Source organism: Sorex fumeus, unplaced genomic scaffold (genome assembly GCF_029834395.1).
Source record: "Sorex fumeus unplaced genomic scaffold, SorFum_2.1 ptg000098l, whole genome shotgun sequence".
NCBI lineage: Eukaryota > Metazoa > Chordata > Mammalia > Eulipotyphla > Soricidae > Sorex > Sorex fumeus.
The window spans coordinates 41,225,566-41,237,912 of record NW_026606155.1 but is presented as its reverse complement, the minus strand read 5'-3'; positions in this window follow the sequence as shown (position 1 = coordinate 41,237,912).

Below are 12,347 nucleotides of genomic sequence, written 5' to 3'. Positions count from 1 at the left end.
GCTTCATGCAAGGCAAACGCCCTATCCGCTGTGCTGTCGCTCCAGCCCCTGTGAAAAAACAAAAACTATTTATTTCTAGTGGATTTTTAAATCAAATAAATCCCATATCTTTCTGACTCATAAGTCACTTTATTCATCTTAATTATATCCTGATAAGAGCTAAGGATTCTGGTAGGCAAAAAAGCTCCCCATCTCTTCAACGTGGCTAAGAAGAAAAAGGTAAATCATAGTTTCCTGTATCTATAAGAGAAATCATTTTAACTCACCAAGAAATTAGATCATGGCAATTAAACCCTTTATCTCCTGTTTGTATTAAGAATAATGCCTTATCTTTGTATCAGTATTTCTACATAGAATAGTTTCATCCACATCAGATACTGTATTCACAAAAAACCATTACCTACCTCTATTTATTTTATTTTTGGATTTTTGGAGCCGCACTTGGCAGTGCTTAAAACTTACTCCTGGCTCAGTGCTCAGGGATTTCTCTAGGTGGGGCTCAGGAGACCATATGTGGTGCTAGAAATAGAACCAGGGTTGGCTTCATGCAAGACAAACACTACCTGCTATATTATCTCTTCAGGCCCCTGTTCTTCATTTTGCAAGCCTAACTTTCATCCATGCTCAATAATAGTTATGTAATAAAGACCTTCTAGAATCCAGATACCTTTTGGGAGTCTCAGTGAGCAAAATCTTACCTTTGAGTATGAGAGGGACATTAATGGCTAATTAGCAGCCCATTTCTACCTTAGGAATCCCTAAAACTCTGCTGTTCCAACCTTGCCATGGAAGCTGGATGGTTAAAAGCTCCCACATAGTCCCACAAATGTGGCTGAGTAAAACCCCCAAGTATTATCTGTTGTGGCTCCCATACTAGAACAAAATCAAAACCAAACTAGTCCCTGCTGTAGCTGCCTAACAGGTGCATAACAGTTCACCTTGGAAACTCACTTTGTGGTCTGAATTGTGTAAATACTTGGAGGTCACTTTGTCCATCCCAGCCTTCCTTTCACTGCCTATGTTGTTTTCTCATCTGAGACAGATTCCACGGGTAATATTCACACGGTCCTCCTGTTGTTCATCGATTTTGCTTGAGCGGGCCCAGTAACGTCTCCATCATGAGACTTGTTGTTACTGTGTTTGGCATATTGAGTACGTCACGGGTAGCTTGCCAGGCTCTGCCGTGCAGGCGAGATACTCTCGGTAGCTTGCGGGCTCTCCGAGAGGGGTGGAGGAATCAAACTCGGGTCGGCCATGTTGGCTGCGTGCAAGGCAAACGCCCTACCGCTGTGCTATCACTCCAGCCCATGGGTAGTATTATTCAGTTAAAAAAAAACTTTATAATTAGTATATGTACATATGTATACATGCATATGAATAACAAAAATTATCATTTTAACCATTAGAAAAATGGGGGTGCTATCTAATTAGTGTGTTGGGGGCCAGAGGCCATCTCCAGGTGATATTTGCCTAACCAGGCCTCACAGGTCAATAATTTCTCAGACCCAGTGATGCTGGGGGTCACCAGGTCATCTTGATAGTGCTTGAGAGCCACCAGGAACACATCTGTTGTTGTATGGGCTGGAAAGCTATGTGGTACCAGGAATCAAATTAGAGTTCTTGTGCATACAAGGCATGTGCCCTTGACTCTACATCTCCCTGTCCCATTTTAACTATTCTTAAGTTATAATTCAGTGGCATTATTGTATGTCCACATTGTAGTAATCATCACCTTTATCTGCAAAAGTTTTTCCAAACTAAAACTTTATACCACAGTAAGTAATAATAGTAATTCTCTATTCTCCCACCTTTTAGTTCCTGGTAAACACTATTCTACTTTCTACCTCTGTGAATCTGATTAGATACTTCAGTTAAGTAGAATGATATTTATCCTTTTGTGTCTGGCTTCTTTTTCAGAATGTTTTGAAGCCTCCTCCAGGTTGGAGCTTGTATCAGAATCTTCTTTTCAAGATTGAATACTGTTTCATTGTGTGTATGCATATACCTGCACATATTTTGTTTATTCATTTACCTTTCACTTTTCACAACTCTTAAAGGTAATTTGTTCTTCTTGTTGCAGCTGAAGTATTTTGTTTCCCTAACCTTGGTGGTGATATGAGGAACTTGGTAGGTTAATCAAGTGAAAAAGAAGCCTACTAGAGGCTAATGTCAGAATTTGCCAATGGCAGTGAATAAATGACATTTTGTGAAAACAGTTATAAAAACATTGTATTTTAATGGATTAGTAGGTAGAATATTTGATCATATAAATTATTTGTGCTTCATATAAATCTTAGCCGGGGCTAAATTTAACAGACTTATTAAGTGTCTGATCACCTTCTTCAGAGACTATTTCTTCTTTAGTTGGCGCCTAGGAAAGTTCTTATTGTCTAAATCTGGTATGGGGGAAGAGCTTAAAAACTTTATTTAGATACCACAATTCTCACTGCATTGTCTTCCATGGGGATAATCTTTCCTAAGGCTTTCCATTTGTTGTGGAGTGAAAAGCTATGTCTTGGTTTGTGAAAACTTGATGATCAATATAGTAAACCTGGAGTTTAGGCAGGGTAGGAGGAGATGACATCAGTCTCCTGTCCTCAGCAATATCTGCCTCCTTTAATCCTTCCTTTGAAGAGTATCCTCACTCCACTTTCTATGTTTTGAACACTCTTTTCTCCCTCTCGGAGAGCCCGGCAAGCTACCGAGAGTATTCGATATGCCAGACACAGTAACAACAAAGTCTCCAATGGAGACGTTACTGGGCTCGCTCGAGCAAATCGACGATCAACGGGAGGGCCTTTACTTACTTACTTTACTTTCCTTGATGGTATCCTTTGGAGCGCAGAAGTTTTTAATTTTTCTAAATTCAATTGATCTATTTTTTCCTCTGTTACTCATGCTTTGGGTATTATTTAAAAGACTTTGCCAAACTTAAGATCACAAAAGTTTGCTTCTATATTAATTTTATCATTATGGACTAAGATCAACTTTGGTGTGGGGTAGGAGGCAAGTAGCTTTATATTTGTGTGGAAATCCTCAGAAACCATTTGCAGACTGAATTCAACATTTATTTTAATGCATGATCATGATCAAGTGGAATTTATTCCAGAAATGATTTAACATGTTAATCAGCATGCTGTACTATATTAACAAAAACAACAATGATATCAACAACAAATCATATGAACATTTCAATAGATTGTGGAAAATGGACTAGGCAAGATTCAACAGTCATTCATGATGTAATTCCTCAATAAAATAGATATAAAGATAACATACCTCTATTTAATAAAGGCTATATTTGATTCTTTCTCCTGGCTCTGCATTCAGGGGTCACTTCTGGTGCTGCTTGAGGGGCCATATGTGGTGCTGGGAATCAAACTCAGGTTGGCCATGTGCAAGACAAGCCTCATGCAAGGTAGCCTTACCTGCTGTACTATCTCTCTGCCCCCCCAATCTATTTTATAATAAAATGCTGAATATCTTTGTGACGCAGCAGACTGTATACAGGGAGAGCAATCTGGTGAGTACTGTGTCCCCTGGGAGCACCTGGGTGGCAGGGTCTTGGCTGTTGCTTCTGCCCAGTATCTCAGGAGTATCATGTGATGCTAGCCTGGGAAAGATTAAAACATTCAAAACCCCAGCCCTAAGGGTAGTTTCTATTGAATGTATATCACTTTCATACCGCTCCAAAGTTGAAAAATCATGAGTAAGTCCGGGACTGTTTCTACTTCCCTGATAACCTGTGCGTGTTGTTCTCCCTGCCTCACTACCCTCGAATTATCCCTTGGGTCCTAGTATTGTCCATATTCTCTGGGGATCCCACTCTCCCTCTGGGACTCAGGTAGGCTCCATCCACGTGTTTTGATAATTCTCTGTTTCTCAATGAACCACCAACTGATAAGACAGTGACTGACTTGTTTCTTTGTATATTCCCATTGCCTTGCATGGAGTTTGCACGGAGTTTGCCTTTCAACAAATATTTGCTGAATAAAATGAATTAATTTTTCTTTTCGGTTTTTGGGTCACACCTGGCAGTGCTCAGGGCTTACTCCTGGCCCTGTGCTCAGGGATCATTCCTGGTGGTCTGGGACCATATGTGGTGTCAATGATTGAACCCGGGTCCTATATATATTGCAACCACTGTACTTGTATTATTGCTCTGGTCTCTGACATGAATTAATCTTCAAGGCACTTGGAGTCACTGCAGTAATTTTCTTTTGATTGTTTTTAGTTTTTGATTTTTAGGTCACACCTGGAAGTGGTCAGGGCTTATTTCTGGCTTGGCATTCATGGATCACTCCTGGTGTGCTCTGGGGACCATATTAGACCCTAGGAACAGAACCAGGGTTAGCTGTATGGAAGGCAAGCACCTTACCCACTCTACTATCTCACCAGTCCACCCTGCAGTCATTTTAAATAGAGCATTAATCTAAGGTTTGCATTTGAGACAATGTAAATATGGAGATGATTTGAAGTGTAGCAATCTATTGTGCATGAGGAGAATATTGGCACACATGTTTGGTTTTATCTGAATAATAAATTTAAAATTATTACTGGATTAGCTATAGACCATGACAATCACGTATCATAAATGCAGATTTCTGGAGGATGACTTAGGGTGATTGGTTTTTCAACCAGCAACCATATGGCCCTTGTGGGCCCTTAGGATATTCCTAGGGTACCACAGGTGAAAATTATGTAAATGGGGGCCACAGCATGAGACTGCGGGGACTGGGGGGCAGGGTGGGGGGAAGACTATAGGAAGGAAACACTGTTCAAAGGGGGTCACAGTAGGAAAAAAAACGTTTAGAAACCTTGGTTCAGAGTTTGGAGAAAAGGTATCAGAGAGATAGTAAGGAGGTAAGGCATTTGTCTTGCAAGTAGCTACAGTATCCAAACCCCTGATTTGAGTCCCTGATACCACATACAGTGCCCTGTGCACCACCAGAGGTCACTTCTTAACTCAGAGCTGGAAATAGCCCCTGAGCACCACTGGGTGTGGCCCTAAAATCCAAGCCTTAACACCACTCCCATTGAATTTTTTTTTTTAGAGTTTGAAAAAGGGAGAAGACAAAAGGAGGGACAATCAGGATTAAGATGATATTACAGTAATCCATTTGGGAAACAATTTGATCTAAGGACAATTTTTTTTTTTTTGTCATGGGGATTAGGAGTCTAGAATTACTCTTATATTCCTGGCTTGGGAAAGGGAATAATAACAGTGAAACTGGAAGTACAAGCCTGTTTTTTCCATCAGATTTGCTTTCTGGAGAAGCCAGACTCTATCTTACTCATGTTTGTACACACAAATACCATCCATTCATTCAGCAAACACTAAGAAGGTCTTCTTTGAACTAATTGCTATTTTTGGTGCTGGAGATACTCAAGGTCTTTGGCCTTATGGCATTCACCGAGATGAGTCGGGGAAGGTAGGAATAAATAGCACACTGCAAAAGATGATACAGCATATGCTGCATTTTCTAAAGAAAACAAACCAGTTAGGAGGTAAGTGTAGATAGAATCAAGTCAGAGAAGGTCTCTTCTGAAAGCTTAGAGCTGAGCTGAGCCCTTGAGGGAATCTGCCTTGGCAAAAGAGCCTGTGCAGCATGTTGGGGTGGAAGAGACAGAAAGTACAACGGCCCCAAGTGAAAAGGAGCTTCTCTGAGAGCCTGTGTTGGAGAGACAAAGAGAGGGGCAGTGTGAATGGAAGGGAATAAAGAAAGAGTGAGGGGAGCTGGAGCTGGAGAGAGAGGGCCTAATTGGCCTGGGCAGGAGTAGGGGTGCCTTCTGTGTAGTTGGAAGACTTTGGAGAGTTAAAGTAAGGGCTGACCTGTCTGAGTTGCATGTGTGTGTGTGTGTTTGGTTGTTTGTGTGTGTGTTTGGTTGTGTATGTGTGTGTGTGTGTGTGTGTGTGTGTGTGTGTGTGTGTGCGTGCACACTAGGGACAGAACCCAAGTCCTCCACATGCATGGCATATGCTCTATCAGTGTATGACATACCAAAAAGCTTTCGAAAGATTGAGGGGAAATGTATGTGGGAAGGGAGAAGAGCAGAATCATGAGTTTTGGATTTTTAAGTTGGCGATGTGATATGAAGTCTCTCTTATTTATGTTATGGAATTAGTTGAACCTCCAGGCATTTAATATCCTTTGTCTTTATCCTAGCTAAGGACTATAGACATTCTACAGAGCCACACCAGATTCAGCTTAGGAGGAGAAGGATGGCTATATGTTTCTAATTTATATTAGAAATGTAAATTTCTAATATATTCCAAATATGTTAGAAAGAATATCAGATTCTTTCTATGCTTTTAAAAAAAATCAGTGATCAAGTGGTTATCTTTTAGTTCCAAACACATCCTTCTCTGCCCTGCTTTGAAAACCACATGGGCACTTGCAGCTGACTCCCTATGAGGGCTGGCAAATCAGAGCAATAGACGGAGCATGAAAGACAGAAGAAAGAAGCGATCTCCTCCTTCCTGTTGACTTGCTGTTTGTTTCCAACTTCTGTGAGTATCCTTGGCCTCTCCTCTACTTGGGCAATTGCTGTTAATTCTAGAAATAGAATTTGAATCCAAATGGAAGTCTGACAGTGGCAAACCTGCTCCTTACCTTTCCACTTAAGACTCCCATCTCAGCCAGCAGCACCAACTCCTCAGAACTCTAACTCTTTGAGTTGTAATTCCCTGTTCTTTGGCTGTCCTTGGTGCTATAGAGGTGAATAGTTCCCGCAATTGCACTTCTGTGATACTTCCTTTCTCTTCATTTTAAAGTTAACAGCTCTTCATAATAATAATTGCTGGGGGAAAAAAGTGTGTTCTCTCTTCTAGCTCTGTAATGATATAAATAGACATTCTCTCCTGGTTCAATAGACTAAGGTAGACAGAAAGTGAGACCAACTGAGGTTAAATATCCTCTATTGCTACTAGTTGGGAGTTGAGATCAGTTGTTCTTTTGCTTGAAGCTTGTACCGTTAATCACTAATCACCCTCCTATATTGTACCATTTTACCATATATCAAATATAGGTTCAATTTAAAAGTTTTTCATTATTTTTGTACTTTTCTCGAGCATCTCTAGTATTCCCCAAAATATATCCTAGGCAACAATATATTAAAAGTTCTGTGAAGAGTGGATTCTAAGTTCAAATAGGTCCAGTATATACTGCACTTTCCAGAAAAGGCTCAATGAAAATCAGTATAAAAAAGAGCTTGAGAAACCTTGCAATAAAATTTCATAGATGGCAGGGCAACTTCTTATGGATTTATGGACTGGGCACATAATAAGGACATGGAAAGTATAGAATTATTCACTAGTAAAATGTCTCCCGTGTACCACAGTGCTTTTTAAGGAGAAAGCTATTAGTACCAATAATTGTTGAATGTTCTCATCACACAGAAGTAGGTTTAAAAAGTGCTTGGGATGGGACTGGAGAGATAGTACAGAAGATAGAATGCTATCTTGCTTTTCATGCAGCTTACTTGATTTAATTCCTGGCCCCACATATGGTCCTGAATGTAGGATAACACTCTTTTGTCCTTCCTCAGGTAGCTTAGGTTTGTCAGGTCACACCCATCTAAGAACACTGAACTTGTATTGTAAGCAATGTCCTTTCTGTGTGGACACAGGAAGACAGTTAATATTATGCTTTGTAACTTGGGAGTTGATTGACTCCGAATAATATTTTCTCCTGGGCATCTGATTTCTTGACTCAGTTGCCCTTAGTTCCTAGCACCCCAAAAGCAGGGTCCCGACGAGGGACTGAATGGACCCAGGGCAAGCAGTGAGCTACCCTGGCATCGAAATGGGCCAGGCCAAAGAGCCACGATACATCCAAAAGTAAGTAACGACGAGACTAGGACCCTGCTGGAGCTAGGAAGATTAACCTGACCTGAGGACTGCGAAATGTATAGTGAGATGTTTTCAGGAAGAACCAAACTAAATTTATATCTCTTACTGTGCTCATACAGAATGACATTGCTAGAAATATTAGAAGTAGATTTATTGCAACTATTTAAGTAGATTACTGAGGGAAGAACACACCCTTGTTGGGATCCCACCCTTGGGTGGATCTCCTAGTAATCTGAAGTAATCTCTGTAGATGAGATTTTATCCTTGAGTTAATCTCCTGGAGGAGTGGTCTTACCTCTCTTTGTTGATTCGTCAGTATTCAGCCCATCTTTATGTCACCGCCTTATGTGACTGCTATAGAAACTAGGACGTAAGCTCGGAAAGGGAGTCAGAAGCGAGAGAGCTTGGGCTCCAGAGATCCAGAGTCAGAGCCAGAAGGAGAGAGGTTCCAAGATTGGGGCCCAGGAGAGAAGGAGGCAGAGAAAGACAGGAGTGAAGAGGATTGGAATAAACTACTATTGATATAGACCGGCCTGGCCCTCGTTTCTTCTTCCGTCTGCCCTTGGCCAACAGCCGTTCTGATCCAGGCCACACACAGCGGCTCGAGCACTGAATGCAGGCGGTGAGACAGTGCCATCCAGTGAGCCTGTGAACACACAACCTTCGGTGTGATAAGATTTTACACCTGACTACTACTAGGAATGATCCCTAAGCATAGCCAGGAGTAATCTCTGAGTACCACTGGGTGAAACACAAAACAAAACAATAACAATAAATAAAACCCAAAAAATGTTTGGGAAATGGAGTCTGCTATTTGGGTTATGGGAATATGATCTTATATTTGCACATAAAATTTTTCAGTTTTTAAAACCTACTGGAACATTTCCATGTACTTTCAGTTCATTAAGAGTTGGGCAATAATCTTTATTACTTTATATTTCAAGTAATATAAAAGGCTGGAGTGATAGCACAGTGGGTAGGGTGTTTGCCTTTCACGTGGCCAACCAGGGTTCAATTCTTCTGTCCTTCTCGGAGCACCCAGCAAGCTACTGAGAGTGTCCTGCCTGCACAGCCGAGCCTGGCAAGCTACACATGGAATATTCGATATGCCAAAAAAAATTAACAACAAGTCTCACAATGGAGACGTTACTGGTGCCCTCTTGAGCAAGTCAATGAACAACGGGATGACAGTGCTACCGTGCTACAGTGCTTATATTCCAATGAATGAAATCAAACTGCGTTTTGTATTTCTCCATTTGACTTACTACTTAGCATAATGTCCTCTGGGTCCATTTATGTTGTCAGAAATGGCAACTTAATTATGGTTGAGTACTATTCCATAGCATGTATATGCAACAGATTCTTTTTCCATCATTCATTAATGAACATTTAGGTTGTTTCCATATCTTTGCCACATAAAATTCTGAAATTTATTTTTAATTTCTAAATCAATAAAATCAGAATAGAATTGATGACACCTAGAATAAATAATTTTTACTTTTTTAAAAAAATCCTATGCCAACTTGAAACAAATTACTTCTCTGAAAGGTCAAAGATCTCATTTTTCTAATCTTGACCTACATAACTTCCGTAAATAAGAGTGATTTTGCAATGTTTACATTTAGCCTTCTGACTGTATTTTTAGAAATTTATCTGTGGCACCTTTTGAGTTATTTTACTGTAAAATTATAAATGCTTCACACATCTGCTTATTTTTAACAAATGTGAATTCATCTGCATTTGTGTTTGGAATATGGTTCATATCTATTATTATATCTAAATAAATCAGCCAAATAGATAACGTACCCCACTAAGAATTCTAAAACTCAGAGCTAGTCCTTATAGTTTATCTCCAATCTAGATAAAGCTGACTCAAAAGATTTCCTAATAGAACATAACAACAAAGTCTCCAATGGAGACGTTACTGGGCCCGCTCGAGCAAATCGACGATCAACGGGAAGGCCTTTACTTTTACTTATCCATAGTAAGATATGATATTCTAGTATTTACTACTATGTTGGTGAACCTTGAAAAAAAAACTAAATGAAAGAAGCCAGACCAAAGGAAACTGTGATTCCAGTTATATGAAGTACTGAGAATAAACAAATGCATAGAAACAAAGTAGAATATCAATGAGCAGAGATCAAGGGTGAGAGAAATGGCATTTATTGTTTAATGGGTATGGAATCTTAATTCGGGATAACAAAAATGTTCTGGAAATAGATACTGGTGATGGATGCACAAACCATGTTAATGTACTAAGTGCTACAGGCTTTTACATGGATAAATGGACAAAAGGTTAAAATTTTAAGTTTTTAAAATTTTACCACAATAACAAATTTGTATTCATGAATTCAATGTACTGTCAAATTCACATTGCAGTTTGACTCCTGATTAATTAGTTTGAAATGGCTATATATATGGTGAAGCAGTTCATGAACCAATTATTCACAACTGCTTTTAGGTCATGCATTCTATTGACTTAAAACTGTGTTCAGGAGGCCTTTTTGGCGGGAAGAGTGCTCTAAATGAAGGAATGAAAGAACATCTAAAAACTCTCTGAGAGTGCAAAGTGAAATAGTGAGCACAGGTTCAAGTCCCATCACTTGACCTGAGATTCCTGTGGTCTGGTGTGCCCACAACTGCCAGCAGCTCAGCTTTGGGCTTAGATTTGGTCATGATACTGTGGATTTTAAAATGTGCTAGTGATAGAGGAAATTGACACTGGCAATACCACTCTGCCTGGGCTAACAGAATGCCCGCTTTCTATCAGAGTGAGTGCCCTTGCCAACACTGAGATATTTCTGAGCTCCTAATGAAATCTGAACTCAGGTTTCATCTCTGCAAGTTGGGCTCCTGGGTCTTCCCAGCTTGACTTTCACTCTGTTGCTATCTTAGCCGACCTGACTCCTGATTTAGCCTTCCCACATTCCATCTGTTGTCACTTCTGCAGTTCCTTCCTGCACATTTCTCTCTCCATCTCCTCCTGATTCAAGTCCAGGCAATCCTGTTCCAGGTCTTTTTCTATGGCCTTGAACAGTGAATAAGATATGCTTCTGTGTGAGGCAGAGCCAAGATGTAAATTAGCCAAATTAACACTCTAATTTGTGCTTTAAAAGGAGGAAAATTATTAGTTAATGTCTACCATGTGCCAAATAATGTGCTAGTAATTTTCAGATCACATAATAAGTTTATGAGAGTTGAGATTACAGCTACTTAAAATATACAGTTGTTATGATTTATTAAATTTTTTTCAGATATGACCACCTTTATTTTGAAAAGCTACATTCTGTGGGATGGAGAGATAGTATAAGGGTAAGGCACTTCCCTTGAATACAGCTGACCTTGTTTCTAATCCTTAGCACTGCATAAGGTTCCCAGAGCACTACAAGGAGTGATCCCTGAGCACAGAGTCAGGAATAAATCTTGAGTACTGCTGGGTGTGACCCCAAGACAAACAAAAAAAAGTGATATTTATTTTACTCCAGAATAACTTCTGATAATTTTAGTAGATGTTACTAAGCCTAGTTGTATGCTATAATTATTGAAAGGCAGTTAGGCATTAAAATATGAAAAAATAATATATTTTTCTTAGTTTTTTTCACAATCTTGGAAGTTGAATCCCTATTAAATAATACATCATAGAAAGAGCAAAATTCCACATGTTGGGATCTAGACATTTTGACTAAGGTGGAATAGATTGACTTGCAGCAAGGAAGTCAGTTTGAGACTGTCTCTTTAATAAAGAAAATATGCACTATCAAATGACAGAATCATAAATTAGAATGAAAATAGCATTTGAAAAATCACATATTTTGTTAAAAATTAAAAAATTTTTATTTGTTTTCCTGTCTTTCCGTTGTGGTGTTTTTGATTCTCATGTTGTGCCATATAAATCTTATATTGTCTTCATTGTATAAAATTCTTCCTTTTTAATTACTGGTCTTTTGGGGGAAGGTTTCCATTACTTTTACTTCCTAGTTCAGTGATGTTATTTGTTATGTCTTCTATTCTATAGACTTTCTTTTAGTAGAGTCTATTGTCTCCTTTTAGCTCAGCTATTGTATTGGTGGTGGGCTGGAGCAATAGCACAGCGGGTAGGGCGTTTGCCTTGCATGCAGCCAACATGGCCAAGCCAAGTTCAATTCCTCCGCCCCTCTCGGAGAGCCTGGCAAGCTACCAAGAGCATCGATATGCCAAACACAGTAACAAGTCTCACAGTTACTGGGCTTGCTCCAGCAAATTGATGAACAATGGGAGGACAGTGACAGTGATTGTATTGGTGGTGAAGAGTCACAGCCAGCAGTATTCCCGACTCTGCTCAGGGGTCATTCCTAGTAGTGGTCAAGGGTTCATATATAGTTCTGGGAATCAAATCAGGGTCAGCAGTTTGCAAGGTAAGTGCCTAAACCCTCTACTCTCTCTGCTCCCAATCATTGGATTCTTAAACTCTATGATTTCTTTCTTCTTGTTTTCTTGTTTATGGACTGCACCC